At 44.6% G+C, this 14,369-nt stretch overlaps 1 protein-coding gene across 2 annotated transcripts in view; it reads left to right on the top strand.

The window, feature by feature from the left end:
* The first annotated feature begins 7,286 nt into the window (after positions 1-7,286).
* LOC144600327 (putative P2Y purinoceptor 10) overlaps positions 7,287-14,369 on the top strand; it is a 36,909-nt gene continuing 29,826 nt past the window's right edge. The window contains exon 1 of one of the 2 annotated variants that reach the window (XM_078411897.1): positions 7,287-7,397. The gene's annotated coding sequence lies outside the window, so the exon portion shown is untranslated. The remainder of the gene's footprint in view (positions 7,398-14,369) is intronic. The other variant, XR_013548118.1, reaches the window with a different exon arrangement.

Genomic DNA, 14,369 nt, shown 5'->3' with positions numbered 1-14,369 from the left:
AAAATTGGTATTGTTGTAGATAGTGAGGAGGATAGTTGTATGCTGCAGGATAATATTGATTCAATGGGCAGAGCAATGGCAAATGGAATTTAATTCTGATGAGATGGAGGTGATGCAATTGAAGCAACTAACTGAGATGAGGAAAAACTTTTTCAGTCAGAGAATTGTAAATCTGTGGAATTCTCTGCCTCAGAAGGCAGTGGAGGCCAATTCTCTGAATGAATTCAAGAGAGAGCTAGATAGAGCTCTTAAGGATAGCGGAGTCAGGGGGTATGGGGAGAAGGCAGGAACGGGGTACTGATTGAGAATGATCAGCCATGATCACATTGAATGGCGGTGCTGGTTCGAAGGGCCGAATGGCCTCCTCCTGCACCTATTGTCTATTGGCTATTGTCTGTAGCCAGGGCATGGAATCTAAGAGCAGGGAGGTTATGGTGGAGCTTTATGGAAAACATTGGTTACACTGCATTTGAGGTACTGTTTACATACAGTCTGGTTGCCACATTATAGAAAGGACGTCATTGAACAGCAGAGGGCGCAAAAGAGATTCTCCAGGAAATTGTCTGAAAATGAATGTTTCCATTATGAGGAGAGAATTGAAAAACTGATTTGTTTTCCTTGAACAAAGGAAACTGAGGCAGGACCTAATAGAGGTGCACAAGATTATATGGGGCAGGGCACGTGGGTTGCTGGGGTAGGTACTAATTTAAATTAATGACAGGAACCTTTTCCCTATATCAGTGGATATTGGTGTAGAATAAGGGGTAAGAGCTTTAGAAATGATCTGAGGAGGAGATTTATTTTTTAACCATTACTGGGTTGGAGTTGGGAAGGCAAGTGTTGAGTGTTGGGTGAAGACTGGTGCTTTTGCAAGTTTCAAGAAGTATCTAGATGAGCTTTTGAATTTCCCTCACACAGAACATTACAGATCAATTGTGTAGGAAGAAGCTGGTTTAAACTGAAAAAAAAGTCACAAAGAGCTGGAGTAACTCAGCATGTCAGACAGCATCTATGGGCTTGTATACACTGGGATTTAGAAGGATGAGGGGGGGTCTTATTGAAACATATAAGATAATTAGGGGATTGGACACATTAGAGGCAGGAAACATGTTCCCAATGTTGGGGGAGTCCAGAACAAGGGGCCACAGTTTAAGAATAAGGGGTAGGCCATTTAGAACGGAGATGAGGAAGAACTTTTTCAGTCAGAGAGTGGTGAAGGTGTGGAATTCTCTGCCTCAGAAGGCAGTGGAGGCCAGTTCGTTGGATGCTTTCAAGAGAGAGCTGGATAGAGCTCTTAAGGATAGCGGAGTGAGGGGGTATGGGGAGAAGGCAGGAATGGGGTACTGATTGAGAGTGATCAGCCATGATCGCATTGAATGGCGGTGCTGGCTCGAAGGGCTGAATGGCCTACTCCTGCACCTATTGTCTATTGTCTATTGTCTATTGTCTATTGTAAAAGGAATAGGTGACGTTTCAGAAGGGTCTCGACCCGAAACGTCGCCTACTCATTTTCCCCAAGGATGCTGACTGACCTGCTGAGTTACTCCAGCTTCTTGTGTCTACTACAGATCAAAGGCTAGTAAGTCGGATTACTATGTGTGCTTGATGGTCAACATGGACACAGTTGGGCCGAAGGGATACAGACGCATAGAAACATAGAAAATAGGTGCAGGAGTAGGCAATTCGACCCTTCGAGCCAGCACTGCCATTCAATATGATCATGGCTGATCATGCAAAATCAGTACCCCGTTCCTGCTTTTTCCCCATAACCCTTGATTCCTTTAACCCTAAGAGCTAAATCTAACTCACTCCTGAAAATATCCAATGAATTGGCCTCCACTGCCTTCTGAGGCAGAGAATTCTACAGATTCACAACTCTTTGGGTGAAGGAGTTTTTCCTCATCTCAGTCCTAAATGGCCTACCCCTTATTCTTAAACTGCGACCCCTGGTTCTGGACTCCCCCAACATTGGGAACATTTTTCCTGCATCTAGCCTGTCCAACCCTTTAAGAATTTTATAATTTTCTTTAAGATCCCCTCTCATACTTCTAAATTCCAGTGAATGCAAGCCCAGTTGACCCATTTTTTCATCATATGTCTGTCCCGCCATCCCGGGAATTAACCTGGTAAACCTACGCTGCACTCCCTCAATAGCAATAATGTCCTTCCTCAAATTAGGAGACCAAAATTGCACACAATACTCCAGGTGTGGTCTCACCAGGGCCCTGTACAACTGCAGTAGGATCTCCTTGCTCCTAAACTCAAATCCTCTCGCAATGAAGGTCAACATGCCATTAGCTTTCTTCATTACCAGCTGTACCTGCATGCTTGCTTTCAGTGACTGATGTACAAGCACACCCAGGTCACGTTGCATCTCCCTTTTCCTAATTTGACACCATTCACATAATAATCTGCCTTTCTGTTCTTGCCACTACTCTCTGTGGGAAAAGAAAATTGCCCTGCCCATCTATTTAATACACTCACACTCTCACAAAGGTTCTGACTGTTTACCCTATCCATTACTCTCATCATTTTTGAAACTTCTATCAGGTCTCCCCTTAACCCCTGAGGCTCCCGGAAAAAAAAATCCAACTGTCGGACCTCTCCTTATAGCAAATAACCTCCAATCCAGGCAGCATTCAGGTAATCCTCTTCTGCAACCTCTCCAAAGCTGCCACATCCTCCCTGTAATGGGACAATCAGAAGTTGCGCACAATACTCCAAATGTGGCCTAACCAAAGTTTAATACATCTGTAACATTATTGCCTGACTCTTAAACACAATTCACTGACCAATGAAGGCAAGTATACTGTGTGCCTTCTTTACCACTCTTTCTATCTGTATTGCCACTAGCAATGGGCTTGGGGAAAACCCAGAGAAAAGGGAAAATTCAATTCAGATTGTCAACAATCACTGATATTTACCCATTTCTTTGTACACCGTGAATGATCAAGATTAAGACGTTCAAGTTCAAAAAGAGTTCAAGAGTGTTTAATTGTCATATGTACCAGGAATGGAACAATGGAATGATTACTTGCTGCAGCTTTACGGGCACATTCATGCAACAACACAATAAATAAATAAATATACAATGTGCAAGATACATCTTCTGGATGCACTGGGACGCATCCTCAGTGATGTGACCTGGGGTCATCGGGTGTTTCGGTTCTCACAACATCAGACACCCTCGCCCAGGTGACCCAGCCGGGGTTGATCAGGCCCCGACTTGCATCCCAGCAGCAACTGCCCACGGATCAGCCCTCTTCTTCCAAAGCCATCTAGTGGCTTTCTCTGCGGCTTCGCTTGCGGATTGAATGGCCCTCTTCTTTGCCAGCCCCGTAATGCCCAATTGGTTGAGGACTTTGCAGAGTGAGCGTCCTGCAAAGCCTCTGCAGCCCACCTCTATGGGTTCATAGTGTGTCCTCCAGCCTCTGAGCCGGCACATCTCCATCAGCTCCTGGTACTTTACACGTTTCCTCTCATTTGCTTCTTCCATACGCTCTTCCCAGGGCACTGTCAGCTCCAGAATGATCAGCTGTTTTGTCACTTCAGAGGTGACAAACAATAATACAATAAATTATTAGTTAGTACTAGATAGCCAGACCATGATAGTGCAGGTCGGGGTATGTAATGCGGCCTACACCAAGTCCATGGCACTTTGTTGCTGGGGTAGGGATGTTGTTAAGGTTGTGCAGTCTGGTGCAAGAGCCTGATGACTGATGACTGATGAGAAGAAGTGGTTCCTGAAGCTGGAGGCAACATTTCTCAGACTCCTACATTTTCTTCCAGATGGTAGCAGTGAGCTGAGAGCATGGCCTGAATGGTTGGGCTCTTTGACGATATTAGCAGCCTCTTGAGATCGCACTGCCAGTAAATCCCTTCAGTGGTGGGGAGGTCAGTACCTGTGATAGACTGGCCAACGTCAAGTCAAGACGGTCAAGAGTGTCTTATTGTCATATGTCCTAGATAGAACAATGAAATTCTTCCTTGCAGCAGCACAACAGGATATGTGAACATAGTGCACTGTAAACAATATAATAAATGAGAAAATAAAGTTCTGTTCAACACTTTCTGCAACCTTCTAGGCTCTCGGGTGCTCGAGTCACTGGACTAGGCTGTGATACAACCAGTCAATAAGTTCTCCATTGGACAGCTATGGACGTTTGATAGAGCATTCTGTGACATGCTGGAGATCCTCAATTTTCTGAAGAAGTCGAGGCATCGATGAGCCCAGGAATTTGAGGCAGTTGACAGCCATCCCACCAATGGAAACAGATCCATGGATTCTGGTCTTTCTCTTCCTGAAGTCATCAATCATTTCCTTGGTGTTGCTAATGTCAAGAGCAAGACTGTTGTTTGGGCACCATTCAATCAGGTTATTGATCTCCTTCATGCACTCTGAATTATCATTAAACATTATTGGTCCAACCAGAGTGGTATCATCCATGTGTTGGAGCTGTATCATAGTGTGGAGAGAATAGAGCAGGGGACTGAGCGCACAACCTTGACTATATTGCATTCTATTCCTGATAATTTAGATATTCTTACCTCATATGAAGAAAGACTGGATAGACTAGGCTTATACTCACTGGAATTTAGAAGACTGAGGGGGGATCTTATTTATATTTTATTATTTCATATTTCAGATACAGCGCGGAAACAGGCCTTTTCGGCCCACCAAGTCCGCACCGCCCAGTGATCCCCACACACTAACACTATCCTACACACACTAGGGACAATTTTTACATATACCCAGTCAATTAACCTACATACCATAACCTACATACCAATAAAAATCTTATTGAAACATATAAAATTCTTAAGGGGTTGGAGAGGCTAGATGCGGGAAGATTGTTCCCGATGTTAGGGAAGTCCAGAACTAGGGGTCACAGCTTAAGGATAAGGAGGAAGTCTTTTAGGACCGAGATGAGAAAACATTTCTTCACACAGAGAGTGGTGAGTCTGTGGAATTCTCTGCCACAGAAGGTAGTTGAGGCCAGTTCGTTGGCTATATTTAAGAGGGAGTTAGATGTGGCCCTTGTGGCTAAAGGGATCAGGGGGTATGGAGAGAAGGCAGGTACAGGTTACTGAGCTGGATGATCAGCCATGATCATATTGAATGGCGGTGCAGGCTCGAAGGGCTGAATGGCCTACTCCTGCACCTATTTTCTATGTTTTCTATGTTTTCTATGTTTTACTGCATTGTTTCCTTTTTCTACGCCTGAGTATTTTAGATTTCTCTCCACCGGGACCGTTACCACTCATGTTATTTTATTCCAAGCCCCAGCTATCTCCCAACTTACTCAGCGACAGGTGGGAGACCTGTAGCCAGAGAAGCAATGAGAAGTGAAATGCACACTTACTTTCTCAGCATGATTTTGTCTATTTATATAGAAGTTGTCAGCCTCCAATATAATCAAACAATAAAAATTATTAAACTGGCAATACTAATTGACCTAATCGAGGCAGAAAAGATATGACAACACTGACACGTTAGAGGCAGGAAATATGTTCCCAATGTTGGGGGAGTCCAGAACAAGGGGCCACAGTTTAAGAATAAGTGGTAGGCCATTTAGAACGGAGATGAGGAAAAACTTTTTCAGTCAGAGAATCTGTGGAATTCTCTGCCTCAGAAGGCAGTGGAGGCCAATTCTCTGAATGCATTCAAGAGAGAGCTAGATATGTCTCTTAAGGATAGCGGAGTTAGGGGGTATGGGGAAAAGGCAGGAACGGGGTACTGATTGAGAATGATCAGCCATGATCACATTGAATGGCGGTGCTGGCTCGAAGGGCCGAATGGCCTCCTCCTGCACCTATTATCTATTGTCTATTGTCTAACACTGAGAGATTCCCTCGACAATTTTTGAAAGAACAGGTGAGTTCTTGACAACCTAATCTCCCAAACGATGAACTTTTGATGATGTACTTTTGAACACATTGCTGTTTGTGCAATCTGAGCTGTTAATTCCTTTCCAACAGTGGCTATATTTCAAAACATTAATTTCTGAAGTTAGGAAACACCGTATATATTAATTATTTTCCCTTGTAGACTTTCTCTCGGGATCTTTACTGATTTGGGGCGATTCTGTGGCATAGCGGCAGAGCGACTGCACTGCCTTACAGTCCCCGGGACCCAGGTTCGATCCTGACTCCCGATGCTGACTGTTTCAGAGTTTGTACGTTCTCTACGTGGGTTTTCTCCGAGATCTTCGGTTTCCTCCCACACTCCAAAGGCGTACAGGTTTGTAGGCTAATTGGCTTGGTATAAATGTGAAGAAAAGTGTCCCTAGTGTGTGTGTGTGTGTGTGTGTGTGTGTGTGTGTGTGTGTGTGTGTGTGTGTGTGTGTGTGTGTGTGTGTGTGTGTGTGTGTGGGGTAGTGTTAATGTGTGGGGATGGCTAGTCTGTTTCCGCGCTGTATCTCTAAACCAAACTGGTAAAATATTATTTTCGGTGTTGCAGTCTTTAAAAAAAATTAAAATAGAATCTTTGGTAGAATAAAATATGTTGGAAATGTTCAGTAGTCAGCATCTATTCATAGTAAAATAGAATTAAGTTTCAAGCTAGATTGCCTTTCTTATTTTGGATTGCCAGCATGGCTGAAGTTGAGAAACACCAGGGGACAGTAGATGCCCCAAACTGGGGCAGAAAACATACATTGGGGGGGGGGGGTTTCAGTGGGTCAGAGAACATCTGTACAGAGATGCGGATACACTTGGTCTCAACTATGCAGAGGAGGCGACTTTGAGAAGACACAACCGGTTAGGTTGGAGGAGGTGCAGGTGAATTTCAGCATCATCTGGAAGTGTTGTAATATAAACTGTTTTATGGTTTACACTAAACGGAACTACTGGTCATTTAAATACACGAAACAAGTAGAGGAAATGAGGTGTTTTCCCAACAAATCTATTCTTAAACGGGGGTCAACTTCTTCATTATTGAGCAGAAGTTTGTTTCTTCAAATGAAGTGAGGTTTGGAGCACCTGCACCTATGCAAGAGGAAGTCGTTTGCATTTCCAGATAGTCGACGTGTATAGTTATTTCTGATGCCGAACTCTGTACCCTTTAACGCCCACAGAACAAGACACCAAGTGAAACAGAAAACCTACTTTGCTCCACGGTTTGAATGTGCTCACATTGACAAACCTAGCTCTGATAGGTTTAGATTAAACCAGACGACTTCCCTTTGTAAAGTACTGCGGTAAGTGGCAAATGCTTGTAGGGAAATAACTGCAGATGCTGGTACAATAACTGCAGATGCTGACAACTTCTTGTGATCACTGCGGTCCTATCTGCCTCATGCATTCATTAGAAATCCTATACTTTTATCTCCCTTAAGCACTTGGAAGGATTCTGGAAGTGCAAAGTCGTGCAACTTGGAAATGCAACACTTTCAACTGTGAGTACTGTGTTCATCTAAAACAGCAGAAATTATGTTTTAAAGTAGATTTGCTAAAATAGTTAGCACCTTTGTTAATGTTGATTTGTTAATATCGATTTGAAAGAGAAAGCGAGCTATGCTTTCAGAAAATGGACTCCATCTAAATTGAGAAGTTCAGATATGGGATTAAATGTACGTTTAGTGATGTGAGCTGGGCTGTTTGTAAAGTGACAAGAGTATGAATGGGAAATGGCTCCGGGGAATTACGTGTTTATTTTTCTCTCAGGTCAATTGATTAATCGATAATAAAAAATCCGAAGAATTGAAAGAATATATTTTCCAAAATTACAGTCTAATACACAATTTTCTCTGGTGAAAGTTGTGAGAAACGACTTCATAAATTCATGTTCATTAGAGTTAAGAGCAGAATTAGGCCATTCTGTCCATCAGGTCTACTCCCCCATTCAATCACGGCTGACCTATATTTCCCTCCTAACCCCATTCTCCTGCCTTCTCCCCAAAACATACATACATTTGACAAATGAAAGGACCGAGATATATATTTAAAAGCTGACATAACATTGAAACCATCAATATTTCCATGCCTTTTTCCAGTCTTTATTGTTGGTTTAGTTTAGATTATTGTCACGTGTACCGAGGTACAGTGAAACGCTTTTGTGGCGTGGTAACCAGTCAGCGGAAAGACAATACATGATTGCAATAGAGCCATTTATAGTGTACAGAGACATGATAAGGGAATAGCGTTTAGTGCATGGTAAAGCCAGCAAAGTCTGATCAAGGACAGTCCGTAGGTCAACAAAGAGGGAGATAGTAGTTCAGCACTGCTGACTGGTTGTGGTAGGATGGTTCAATGTTCACTGACAATGCTGGATTTACTTTCCACAGTTTAATGCATTATTAATTTCACATAAATTGGATGCATACACCAATGAATGTGAACAATATAATCCTTGCAGAGGGAACTCACTCCAAGAGGTAACTAACTGCCCAACTTTTAAACAGCAAAATAATCCAGACTTCTCTATCCGCATCAGAGCCTCTCTGGCCTGATGTGTCCGTACACTAATTCTGCATCGTCTGCAAATATATCACGGATTTGGGCGGCACGGTGGCGCAGCAGTAGAGTTGCTGCCTTACATTGAATGCAGCGCCGGAGACCCGGGTTCGATCCTGACTACGGGCGCTGTCTGTACGGAGTTTGTACGTTCTCCCCGTGACCTGCATGGGTTTCCTCCGAGATCTTCGGTTTCCTCCCACACTCCAAAGATGTACAGGTTTGTACGTTAATTGGCTTGGTAAATGTAAACATTGTCCCTAGTGGGGATAGTGTCAATGTGTGTGGGGATCGCTGGTTGGCACGGACCCAGTGGGCCAAAAGGGCCTGTTTCTGCGCTGTATCTCCAAACTAAACTAAACTAAAATTTGTTTGTAGGCGTATGGAAAAAAAATGTTTGTGTGGATGTTTTCAATGGAACTTAAGAGCTCAAATTAATGTCACTGGCAAGATAATTTGTCATGTATTATGAGCTTGTGGCACGGTGACACAGCGGTAGAGTTGCTGTCTCTGCACCAGAGACCCAGGTTCGATCCTGACCATGGGTGCTCTCAGTGTGGGGTTTTTACGTTCTCCCTGTGTCTGGGTGGGTTTTCTATGGGTGCTCCGGTTTCCTACTACATTACAATGACGTGTAACTTTATAAGTTAATTTGTTTCTGTAAATTGTCCCTAGTGTTGTAGGATGTGAAAGTGGAATAACAAAGAGCTAGCATTTGGGTGATCGATGGTCGGCGTGGACTCGATGCGCCGAAGAGCCTGTTTCCGTGCTCTACCTCCAAACTAAACTAAACTAGCACTTACTGTTTATAATCTGGATTTCAGGATGTCATTTTCTTCTGCATATTTTTTTCTGGAGAAGGGAAGAAATTATGAAATCGCCAGAGTCACAAAGTGCCCGTTTGGTTATCTTCTGTTGTCCTATGAAAGTTTCCCAATCCTCTGGCTTCCCGCTACTCTTTGCTGTGCTATACATCTTTTATTTTAGTTTTATTCCATCCCTAACTTCCCTTGTCAGCCACGGTTGCCTCCTACTCCCCTTAGAATCTTTCTTCCTCTTTGGAATGAAATGATCCTGTGTCTTTCAGATTATGCCCAGAAATTCCTGCCATTGCTGTTCCACCGCCATTGGTATTTAGTTAGTATTTCATAGACCATGGTGTATTTGGCTAATAAAGCTGACATAATAATTTTTAAGGGTAAAAATTACTGACAATCAAAACAATTAAGGTTTCAATGTGGAAGGAAGCTATTTGTGAATTTGTGCAGACTATAAGGATGAGGTTCCTGAGCACTTGGAAGGTCATGCTAAAATAGGTCGAAGTCAGCATGGTTTTGTGAAGGGGAGATCTTGCTTGACCAACCAGTTGGATTTCTTTGAGGAAGGTACAGAGCAGGACAGACCAAGGAGGGTCAGTGGATGTAGTGTACCTAGATTTTCAGAAAGCCTTTGATAAGGTGCCACAATTGAGGCTGCTAAATAAGATGAGAACCCACGGTTTCAAAGGGCAGATACTAGCATGGATATCAGGTTGGCTGGACGACAGAAGGCAAAGAGGGGCAATAAAGGGGGCTTTTTCTGGTTGGCTGCCAGTGACTAGCGGAGTTCCTCAAGGGTCGGTGCTGGGGTCACTGCTCCTCATGCTGTATATAAATTATTTGGACGGGGAATTGAGTGCTTTGTAGCCCAGTTTGCGGATGATACGAAGATAGGTGGAGGGGCAGGTCGTGCAGAGAAAGCAGGGACTCCGCAGAAGGACTTGGACAGGTTGGGAGAGTTGAAAGAGGAGTGGCAGATGGAATACAGCATAGCAAAGTGTGGAGTCTGACCATCCCATCTATTCCTAATAATCTTATATAGTTTTATCAGGTCTCCCCGCAACCTCTGGTGCTCTTCAAGAGCTCCAACACCACCTCCATCTTAATTTCAAACTGCCTTTGTATATCAGTGTTCTCCACAAGGATCTCACTATCTTTCATGTCATTCTCCCTAGTGAATACAGAGGCAAATATTCTTTTATATCCTCTGTCTCCAAGCACAAATTCCCTCCTTTATCTTTGAGTGGTCCCACCTTCTCCCTAGTTACCCTCTTGTTTTCAATGCAGGAACCAACAGTAGATGCTGGTTTACATCGAAGATAGGCACAAAAAGCTGGAGTAACCCAGCAGGTCAGGCAGCGTCTCTGGAGAAAAGGAATAGGTGACGTTTTGGGTCAAGACCCTTCTTCAGACTGCAAGTCAGGGGAGAGGGAAAGGAGAGGTATAGAAAGCACATAGAACAAATGAATGAAAGATATGCAAAAAGCAATGATGATCAAGGAAAGGTGGAGCCCACAATGGTCCATTGTTGGGTGTGGGAAATTGAAGTTGAAACTCAACAGGACAACAGTGAAACGCATACAACGGCTAGGGTGGGGGAGGGATGGAGAGAGAGGGAATGCAAGGGTTACCTGAAGTTGGAGAAATCAATACTCGTACTGCTGGGTTGTAAGCTGCCCATGCGAAATTTGAGGTGGTTCAATAGACAATAGACAATAGGTGCAGGAGGAGGCCATTCGGCCCTTTGAGCCAGCACTGCCATTCAATGTGATCATGGCTGATCATTCTCAATCAGTAACCCGTTCCTGCCTTCTCCCCATACCCCCTGACTCCGCTATCCTTAAGAGCTCTATCTAGCTCTCTCTTGAATTGGCAGAGAATTCCACAGATGTTCAGATGGGAACAGCAAGTAACCAAGGAAGTCAATGAGGACTGTGTGGTAGATGTAGTCGATATAGACTCCAGTAAGACCTTTGCTAAGATTCTGTGTGGTAGGTTACGTTGGATGGTTAGATTGCATGCGGTTGAGGAAGATCTAACTGATAGGATACATAGTTGTCTTGATAGTAGGGTATGATGTTGGATGTTTGTTTTTTAGACTAGGGGCCCCATGAGTAATGGCGTGTTTTAATGGCCATTTGCCACCTATATTAATTACTTGTACCACGGCATACTTAGTAAGTTTGCACATGACAACAGCAGAGACATGGGTCCAATTCAGACTTTGGGTGCTGTCTATGTGAAGTTTGCACATTCTCTCTGTGGTCACGTGATTTTCTCCCCGGTGCTCTGGTTTCCTCCCACATCTCAAATCGTGTGGTTTTGCAGGTTAGTTGGCCTCTGTAGGTTGCCCCTAGGGTGGAGGGAGTGGACGCCAAAGTGAGATAACAGAACTAGTGTGAACGGGCGATCAATGATAGCCATAGACACGGTGGGGCCAAGAGCTTGTTCCCATGCAAATCCATCGATTAATCAATCAATTACACTCAAATAGGCAGTATTGTAGACAGTGAGGAAGGGGTTAGGAGGGAGAGATAGATCAGCCATGATTGAATGGCGGAGCAGACTTGATGGGCCGAATGGCCTAATTCTGCTCCTATTCCTTGAGACCTGATGACCTTATCAAGAATTGCAATGGGACCAGCTGAGTAAGCGTGGGTTGAGGAAAGGCAGATGGAGTTTAATTCAGATAGGTGAGAGTGATGATGCAAAGGTGTTTATCAGGATGTGGCCTGGGTTAAAGGACATTCGTTATGGGGAACGATTGGGCAGTCTGGGCTGAGAAATGACCTGGTAGAAAGATACAAGATTATGACAGGTTGGAGGTGGAAAGGAGACAAAAGGATAAGGAATGAGAGGAGGAGTGAAATGTGAAGCTGGAGGGACAGATATGGGTGGAAGAGGACAGTGGGAAAGGGAGAGATGGGATGTAAGGGAAATATGGGACAAGGGTGTGGGAGATGAGCTTACAGAGAATGGAAGACAAGCAGAGCGACTGCTATAGCCAGCACAGTACAGAGCAGAAACAGCTCAACTCTCCCATGCAACCATGGTGCCCCATCTACACTAGTCCCACCTTCCTGCATTTGTCCCATATCCCTCTAAACCTCTCCTACCCAAGTATCTGTTCAAAAGGGAAGCATGGTGGCGCAGCGGTAGAATTGCTGCCTTACCGCTCTTTCAGCGCCGGAGATCCCGACTACGGGCGCTGTCCGCGCGGAGTTTGTACGTTCTTTCCGCCTTGGTTTACTCCCATGCTCCAACGATGTGCAGGTTTGTAGGTTAACTGGCTTGGTATAGGTTTAAATTGCCCCTAGTGTGTGTCGGATAGTGTCAGTGTGCGGGGATCACTGATCGGTGTGGACTCGGTGGGCCGAAGGGCCTACTCTGGCAGATTGTCCCAAATATCCACCACCCTCTGTTGCTCCTCAGATTCATATTAAATCTTTCTCCCCTCCCTTTCAACTTACGTCCCCTGATTCTTGATTCCCATCTATTCCCCTCATAAGATCACCCCTCAAGCTCTTGCACACCAAGAAATAAAGTGCAAGCCTGCCCAACCTTGCCCTCGAGCCCTGGCACCACCCTAAATGGTGAGGGAAATGGCGGAAGGGTAGGGGCAGGGGAAAGGCAGGTGCAGTGGGGTGGCTAGGACTTGAAATCGTAGAATTCAATGTTGGTACCGTTGGGTTGTAAGCTGCCCAAACGGAATTTGACGTGTTGTTCCTCCAGTCTGTGTTTGATTTCACTCCGGCAGCAGAAGTGGTTGAGGTCAGATGGTCAGCATGAAAAGAGGAAGGAGAGTTAAAATGGGTAGAAACCATGTGCTTCAGAAGGTCACGCTGGAAAGATCACAAGTCCTCAGTGAAACGGTTGCTGAGTCTACGCTTAGTTTTGCCAATGTAAAGGATGCCACGATCAGCAGACTCTGATGAGACCCTTTTATCTGACATAATTTTTATCTCCTCCTTGCCTCTAGCCTTTATCACTTAATCCACCCATCTGCCGATCTCACTTCCCCCTCCCTAAACACAACAGTATCCACTATCACTTCCCCGGCCTTGTCCCACTCCAACCTCCCTTTTCCAGCTTTCTCTCTCCTATTCCAAGCAGTCTGAAGAAGGACTCAGTGGGGCAATCAGAATCTCTGGACAGAAGGAATGGGTGACATTTCGGGTCGAGACCCTTTTTCAGAGGGAAAGAACGGGTGACGCTTTGGGGTCAGATCCTTCTTCAGACTGTCTGAAGAAGGGTCTCAACCCAAAACGTCACCCATCCCTTCTCTCCAGAGATGCTGCCTGTGTTACCTGTGCTGGAGTTACTTTGCCGACCTTCGATTTAAACCAGCATCTGCAGTTCTTTCCTACAAAGTCTGAAGAAGGATCCTGACCCGAAATGTCATCGGTCCATTCCCTCTACAGTTGCTGCCTGACCCACTGAGTTCCTTCAGCACTCTGTATTTTGCTCAAGATTACAGCATCTTCTATTTCTTGTGTCTCCATTGAACCTATGCTCCTTAGTAACGTAGAAACAGAAACATAGAAAATAAGTGCAGGAGGAGGCCATTTGGCCCTTCAAGCCAGCACCGCCATTCATCGTGATCATGGCTGATCATCTCCAATCAGTAACCTGTGCCTGCCATCTTCCCATATCCCTTGATTCCACTAGCCCCTAGAGCTCCATCTAACTCTCTTTTAAATTCATCCAGTGAATTGGCTTCCACTGCCTTCTGTGTCAGAGAATCCTACAAATTCATAACTCTGGGTGAAAAAGTTTTAAATGGCCTCCCCTTTATTCTCAGACTGTGTTCCCTGGTTCTGGACTCCCCCAACATTGGGAACATTTCTCCTGCATCTAGCTTGTCCATCTAGCAAGTGTTGGACTCTTCTACACTGGGGGAAAAAAGTCTGTGACCATCTACCTTATCTATGCCACTGATGATTATTGAAGATGGTGAGGAAGGGGTTAGGAGGGAAAGATAGACCATGGCACCTTATCTATGCCATTAGTTTTATCCCTAGATAGGGTCATCATTCAGCTTCCTAAGCTTCAGGAGGAAAGCATCCCAGCCTCTCCAAGTCCTGGTACGATCCTGGT

This window comes from Rhinoraja longicauda, chromosome 15 (assembly GCF_053455715.1).
Source record: "Rhinoraja longicauda isolate Sanriku21f chromosome 15, sRhiLon1.1, whole genome shotgun sequence".
NCBI classification, from domain to species: Eukaryota; Metazoa; Chordata; class Chondrichthyes; order Rajiformes; family Arhynchobatidae; genus Rhinoraja; species Rhinoraja longicauda.
Note: the sequence above shows the minus strand (reverse complement) of the source record. Positions and strands in the feature narration are given on the sequence as shown.